A 6213-nucleotide genomic window follows, 5' to 3' on the forward strand; every position below is an offset into this window, starting at 1 on the left:
GATGGGGAGGGGTTTGGGAACCAGGCTAATGTCTGCCACCTGCGCTGAGGAAGGAAGGTGGGTGGCTAGGCCAGGCCTCTGCCTCAGATAATCTCAAACCACTGGAGGCAGTTTACAGAAAGGCAGCCTGATTCATAGTGCCCCCACACTCTGGAGAAAGGGCTAGAGAGCCAATGAGAATATTACAACTAAGGAACTCAGCCACGGGTCCTCAACTGGAGTGGGGAGTATATCGTCTCCCTGGGGGCACTCAGAAATGTGACAGGGAGTTGTTACAGTGACTGAGGATGCTGTGGGTAATTAGTGAACAAGGCAGGTTATGTTAAATGTGCTCTAATGTGTGAGACAGTCCCAAGAATGACAAATTGCCCATTCAAAATACCAGTGTTATTCCACTGACTAAGTCTAACTCTCTCATTTTACAGACGAAGAAGGATTTTAATGATTTCCCCCAAAGAGACCCAGAGAGAATTTTTGTTTCTGCCCATTGATTTTAGGGTGTATTCAGCTCCCCCAGGAAAAAAAATTCATGAAACTTGTTGCTTCTCCTCCAACTCTTCAGTAGGGGCCACAATCCCTAGAAATGAAAAAGGAAATCATATTCAATGAATGTGCCAAATCCTGCATTAAGTGCAATACTTAACACCCATGATCTCATTTCCTCTCTGAAAAACAACCAACCAACCCCTGGGAATCAAGTAGTATTAGAGGAAAGAGGTCTGAGTATCAGAGAGAGTAAGTAAGCTGACCAAGGTTACAAAACTCATTTGTGACAGAGGCAAGGTTCCAGCAGCAAAATGGTCCCTCAGAACCACATGAAAGCAGCAAGCTGGGCCCACTCCACCCCCTGACACCAAATCATATATGTCTGTGGACATGGCAAATCACACCTTAGCTCTTCTAGAGACTCCACCAACTTGGAGAGGCCAACTTCATCTAGAAGTCTTCTCCTCATGTGGTTCCTTCAACCAGAGCCCTTCATGACCAGAGTTAGCCCAGACAAGCTGGCAGTAGGTTGTGGTTGCCAGGAATTTTTGCTTTTTATTAGAATACCTATGCTATGCGAAAAACATAAAGATAAAAGAAAAGAAGTTCTCATTGTATAATACAAATGGTGAGGGCAATTAATTCTAAGGAGAAGTAAAACATCTTTCTAGAACTGCTATTGCCATGTCACATCTTTGCCCTCCATAAACCAGCCTTTAGGACCTGTTGAAGAGATACACAGGCTTTTGCCTGGTGCTTCTGACTAACTTTGAGAGATTCCCTTTCTTTTGAACTGACCTTAACCCATTTAGTACAGGGAGAAGGGAAAATAATAGTGAAAACAAAAACAGAGAAAGTAGGGGAGATGGCACTTCAGTTCAGGTGCTAAGACCTGCAAAAGAACAGGAAAATGGAAAGGACCAACAGTGCTAATAACATAATGACCCTTCTTGGCAATTTTTGAAGTCCTTATGTATCGACTCAGAAAGTGGCCAGACTGGGATCCCCATTTCAGCACTAACCCTGTGATCTGTGTAAATGCCTTAACTTGGCTGAACTTCAGATTCGTCATTTGTATAAACAGGGTGTCATTTCCACCTTACAGTAAGAATGAACACAGCCCTCAGTAAATGAAAGCAACTAAGACTGATTCACTCAAAAATGAGGATGTGGGACGGGTTTGGGTAGGTGAGTGCAAAAGTGTCCATCACCTCCAAAGCTCTGACTCTGCTATTGTCAATCTCTTTTTTTACTCCTAAAGAGTGTGTAGGGGTGGGGGACCAAGGAGGGGAGTTTTCAGGGTAACAAGATTAATCAGAATTTCACCATCAAAGCAAATATATCCAATTAACAGCTATTAGAGAAGCATTTTCTGGCACTGTGCACAATGAAGGCCATTCTATCTAGTGGAAATTAATCTTAATTATTGGTACCTGCATACATACATGCAAAGGGAAGCAACTCACATTAATCTACATTAAACTTAATAGCAGTCCGTGTATTATCTATTCTGAGTCAAAATTGACTGCTGGCCCCTGCACAGATATCCGCAGTGCTAACTCAAGTAATTACAGTACAGTGACTCTCAAAGACACAGTTTGTTCCCTATATAATAAATCAGCTGCTGGAGCTTTTTATAATTAAAAACCAAAAGGAAAAAATAGAACTGTATAGGCAAATGTCATTTTTTTTCTAAGGGAAATTAGGAAAAAAGGAAATGCATCTTCCTGTTGCTTAGTCTGAAAGGAGAATGAAACGCCCATCTCTGATGGAATCCCAAATAGAGAGATAAATACAGTGTTAGGTTTTCAGAATTATGGAAAAGAATGTTTTTATAACCTCTAATTTAATGTTTCTAAGAGGCCTCATTTCCCAGGAGACTGGTAAGGCTATGTGAGAGATGTTTTAACTGGGTCAGGATGAAAGGCCAAGTTGATTTTATTAAATTCTACTTAAGAAGGACCCCTTTTCTCATTAACCATGAGAAAAAGGGAAATGATGTCTATGTTTTCATTCTCTCTGCTGCCCACAGCCTTCCATATCAGGGCATCATGTACTTGTTTAATAAGACAATTTTTAGAAGTTGCCCTACCCTTCCATAGACCTCTTTCACTTTTGTCATCTCTGTCTCTCTCCACCTCTAATACACCAGTTAGTAAGTGTTTTTCTTAGTTGCCTAGAACGATTTACCTACTGGTGTTCCAGGATTTCTGAGGCCATCTAGTCCAACCTCCATTGCAGCCACAGTTCCCTAAAGTGGAGCGTACCTGCCACAGCTGGAACCAGGAAGATGAAATGGTGCTCAGATAACATAGTGACTTCCTTTGCCAGGTGCTGACTGGCAGGCACACGTTCCAGGTCAGTATGGCCCATACAGCCTCTGCCATTGGGAGACAAGCTCAACCAAGCCAGATTTTCCCAGATCTGCGCCCTGCATCATCTAGACCCAGGTTACCCCAACACAACACCCTTCCTAAGTCCATGCCTTCTAACTGCCCATTCTCAACTTTTACTTCTAGAGCCCCTAAGCCTTTGCTCAGCCCTCCTAGGCCTCTCCTGAGTTCCAACCAAGGGTGCCACATCTAGCTGTTGAGGTTGTATGTATAATTGCAAACTGAAAGGTACCTACTATGGCCAGGCAACTCAGTAGGCCTGAAAACCACTCGCTCTCAACTCTCTGCCCTATATAACTCCTCCAACCTCCCCATTCCTTTTCCACAGGTGCTATCCTGATCTCAGCCTCCAAGACTCTTTCTCCAGTCAAAGCCATTCCCTCCTCTTAAACCCCTCGTGACAGAATATCAAAGTCAGTCTCTGATTCCACTCTTGGATTCTTCCTTCATTCCCTGGTCCAAACTTTCTCAGTCACACTAAAACTCTCACCCAGATCACAAACCTCCTCATGGCCATAGTTTTTCCATCTCTACTCTTTAAGTCTCTGTGTAGCTCTTGCTGCTCCTTGTGCTTTATGCTTCATTATCAAATAGTGTCATTTAATACAATTTTTAAATCTAAAGCCATGTGTAGATTTCCCAGAGAAATTTTAGAAAATATAGAAAAATAAAGAAAGGCAGCCTCTTGGTGTTTACTACTTGCTTTCTTTCTGTAGATATATAGCATACATTCTAATATACAAAATGGAAACATAATTGATACTGATTTCTAAAATTACTATTTTTATTGTTTTTAATAGGTAATATATGCTCTGGTCTGTCAGCACCTTGCTCCAGAGGCAATCAGTATTACCAACTTATTTTATACTTTCAACAATAATTTATGTATGATATATATAAATGCATGATATGTATAATATATGATATATAAATGTATCTTTTTACACAAATGATGGGATACATCACATTCTTTTACATCTTGCTAATTTGCTTAATAAATGTTAGAGATAATTTATATTATAAACATAGATCTGCATTAGCTTCCTTTTTAAATGTTTCTTTAATTAAAACAGTAACTAAATAATAGCACAGTTGGAGTTTGAGATATAGAAAAAATCATGAAAGAGGTATTTGAGCAACTAAAGTTCAGAACACACAGTTTTTCCCTGTAAATTAATTTTGCAAACTCCCCTGACCACCCAACCTTACCCATAAGTGGCCCTTTTGACCTTCTCAAATACCTCCAGTGATGGGGAACTCACTTCCTCAGGAGGTAGGCTTAGGTAGTGAGGTTCTCATCCTGAGCCTTCTCCTCTTCTTATTAAACTGAAATCTCTCCACCAGTTTCCCAGATCCCTTAATACAAATGATCTTACCTTATAGGAATTCTTTAGCATTTAAAATATATTTCATTCACTTAGACACTTAATAGCCACTGTTTGACAGTGTTTCTTAACCATATCATAAGAGGCAGCCATGCCCTTTAAGTTTTCAAAAGACAGAATAAGGCTTGGGTTTCTCTTGTGTCCCCTTCCACTGCCTCCTATAAGTGCTTCCCACAGTGCACCTGGAAAACATCTGCTTATCTCCCAGATCTTGGCTAGGTCATTACTTCCCTCAGAGAGCCTTTCCCAGCACTTCAGCTCCAGAATTTTTCTAGTAATTGTAATTGTTTCTGGTCTGTATTCCCAGAGGATCAAGCAAAGCCTGACATTGATTTTCAAATATATATATATATATATATATATATATATATATAGTGAATAAATAAATGAACAAATGAATACAAACAGCGTAATCAACCGTAGCTGGTTTTTTTGAAAGACAACAGATAATGTAGTATTAAATTCCTCAAGGGGATTTTGTGGAATTCAAATGCTAGGGACATTACCTTCTAGGACCCCAGGGACACTGATGGGACTACCACTTGCCATGTTTAACAGTCCCAGGACTCCATTTACAAAACACTCAATTGTAACAGAAAGTTCAGAAACACAAAATAGGAAACTAACTTTCTAAGCCATGCAAGCTTCAGGAAACAAGTTCCCTTGGAAAGTTCTTAGAAAAATTTCATAAAAGTTTTTCAGGGCCAGAGAGAAGAGAATTAACGTTTATCATGCCCCCATTTTGTGTCAGAAATGGAGTTTGAGGTTAGAGACAACCTTTTTATTCTTTCAGGGAATGAAGGGTAGAGTCCTGGAATCAGCCCTAAAGAGCAATTCTCTTTCCTGCCATCCACAAAGAAACTCTACCCAGCTATAAGATGGAATTTTTAGTCAACCTACCAACAAGCATTTCCTGAAAACTTCTAGTTAAAGCAAGAGAGAAGAAGAAAAAGAAGAAGAAGAAGAAGAGAAGGAGGAGGAGAAGGAGAAAGAAGAAGAAAGCAGCAGCCCCATTTCACATCTCAACACTCTAGTTAGCAATATACAGAAAATTCAAATGAAGAGCTAAACAATCCTGTAAACAAAATGTGTCTATAATATATTCATGCAAGCTCACTGTGGTGGAAGGAGCCCAGGGCTAAAAGGATAAAACATTTGAATCCTGGCTTTGCCACTGTTGAACAATGTGACTTCCAGAAGTTTGCTTCAGCTTTCTGAACTTTAACTTGTAAAGTTATAATGTAAGTTATAATGTCACCTCACAATTCTCCCAAGAATTAAATGAAACTTGATAAGATTACATTTAAGAGGAAATGCACGTGGGCTTTAGAAGGCAATGGATCAAAAGTGGGGCACAAGGAGAAATGTACAAAAAAAAGAAGGGTGTGCATTGATGGAAGGAGAGGTCATCTGTGTGGTGTGATGAAGGACCTATGACAAGTCCATAACTGCTAGTTCATCCTGTTAGTCCTGTCATCCTCAAATATTTGATGAGCATCTGCAGATGGTGAACAAGTCAAACACAAGATCTACCCTCATGGAGCCTACAAATGAAGAAAGATACAGACACATAAATAAATGACTTGAATTCAATGGATTCAATCCAAGGTGGGAGACATAGGTGTGAAGTGGGAGTGGCTTTTAATCCAGGCAGGTGAGTGAGAAGAGACTCATTGGAGGCACATGACATCTCCGCTTTCAGAGTCAAGTAGAGTCATCCAGGCTGGGGTGGGATGAGGCAAAAGTAGTGGGAATAGAAAGTTCTAGGGAGAATGGAGGCTGAGATCTGCACTGCCTTAGAAGGGTATAAGAGAAGTGATGACAAGACAGAGCCTCATAAATCATGGTAATGAGTTTGAACCATATCATAAGAGCCAGTATAGAGGTTTAAGCAAGAGAGTGACACACCTGATCAGGACAGCATTTTAAAAAGCCGAATGGGTTTGAGC

The 6213-nt window shown here is 40.3% G+C and overlaps 1 long non-coding RNA gene across 1 annotated transcript; it reads right to left on the reverse strand.

The window, feature by feature from the left end:
* Nucleotides 1-402: 402 nt before the first annotated feature.
* Nucleotides 403-1655, reverse strand: LOC118500134. The gene is made up of 2 exons (XR_004902665.1): nt 891-1655; nt 403-577 (listed from the first exon to the last, which is right to left on the reverse strand). It is a non-coding gene; the product is annotated as an uncharacterized LOC118500134 (long non-coding RNA).
* Nucleotides 1656-6213: the final 4558 nt, after the last annotated feature.

The sequence above is a fragment of the Phyllostomus discolor genome, chromosome 4 (assembly GCF_004126475.2).
Source record: "Phyllostomus discolor isolate MPI-MPIP mPhyDis1 chromosome 4, mPhyDis1.pri.v3, whole genome shotgun sequence".
NCBI lineage: Eukaryota > Metazoa > Chordata > Mammalia > Chiroptera > Phyllostomidae > Phyllostomus > Phyllostomus discolor.